Source organism: Populus euphratica, unplaced genomic scaffold (assembly GCF_000495115.2).
Source record: "Populus euphratica unplaced genomic scaffold, PopEup_1.0 scaffold90.1, whole genome shotgun sequence".
In the NCBI taxonomy this organism is placed as follows: Eukaryota; Viridiplantae; Streptophyta; class Magnoliopsida; order Malpighiales; family Salicaceae; genus Populus; species Populus euphratica.
The window spans coordinates 343,265-344,745 of record NW_011499973.1 but is presented as its reverse complement, the minus strand read 5'-3'; the positions used below and the strand labels follow the sequence as shown (position 1 = coordinate 344,745).

Here is a 1,481-nt window from a genome sequence, read left to right as displayed (position 1 = left end):
ATTTTTAAAATACAAAAATAAATAGAGTATTTATCTAAATGAGCATTGTTTGAAGTAACAACCAAGTCTTATTCAAAACAATATAGCAATTAATGATGACGAATGTTGTGCTATAATTAGAATTCTAAAACATATAACTTCCAAGAGAAACCGTGTGAATAAACAATATAAATTATACTAGGAATATGTATTTATTATAGAAAATTTGTATTGCTCTATATGATTTATAGTTAATGTAAAACTCAATTAATGTAACTTTAAAAATAAATTGCCCAACAAATAGAAAAGAAAACCAGTGCTATGTATACAATTTCTTTTGCAACATTATGTAATTTAAAGGCTATGCATCTAAGATGGAAAAGGCGACTAACATTACTTACCACAATATTACAAGAACATGCAAGCCATGGTTAATTAGCTCAATTGAATCCACATTTGCCTAGATACCTAGGTTTAGTCCTAGGATATAGTCCAATAACAAGCATTCGAATGAAAATGTTTAGAAGTTCTAACTTAATCTTAAATATCATATGGCTATACAAAAAGATCACCATAACAAGTTTATATCAATTGGTGTATGATTGACTATAAGGTACACTTTACCCCATCAACATTCAAATTGAGATATGAATCCTCGGGTGTTAGATGTGTTAGATAATAAGAATAAAGGTAAACAGTTGACACTCCTTTACTTTTTAATTTTTTTACTTGTTTTTATAAATGTTAGAATTATAATAATAATTAAATTGTATAATATATTATTGTTGTTATTGTTAATGCAACGGGTATTCCTTCAAGATAGAATGTGGTATGCAATTTGTAATTAATCACATAAGTAGGAATTTATGGTATGTTATGACATTGTGATTTGACTTTGTATATATTACATTTGAATGTAATAGCAGGATCCCTACATAAGAAATATTAATTAATTGTAATAGCATAAATTATATCATGAATATATAGATAATGATACTTTAAGATAATTGATGTGCGAGATAGTCGATAGACGAATGGATATTGTTGTGAAGTAGGTGTTGACACTTTGATATTGTTGTTTTGAACTAAATAACTATGCTTTTAATTAATGGAGTATTTTTTTCTTTGATGTTGATACGGGGGGAACTAGTTATTCTGTAGTGGGATAATGACGTTAGTGTCTGCTAATGAGTGTTATGTTATAGAACTAGTTACCCGATAATGAGTTATGTTGAGGAATTAGTTACTTAGTAATGGTGTTGTTGCATGTATGAGGCATTGCGACGATCGTCTACCTTAAAAAATTATTTGTAATTGTAATAGATAGGTATATAGTTTATTTTAGTGACATGATTAAAATATTGATGTCTTTTCTTAAGTACAGGAGTGTCGAAGTAATAAATAACCCAGCAAGACTGGGATCGAACCACATAGAGGTTAACTACATAAATTATAAACAACAACAACAACAACAACAACAACAACAATAATAATAATAATAA

General features: G+C 27.8%; 1 protein-coding gene across 1 annotated transcript in view; it reads right to left on the bottom strand.

Moving 5' to 3' along the window:
* LOC105139375 (polyphenol oxidase, chloroplastic-like) overlaps nt 1-1,481 on the bottom strand; it is a 16,831-nt gene that overhangs the window by 1,630 nt on the left and 13,720 nt on the right. The gene's annotated exons all lie outside the window — the stretch shown is intronic.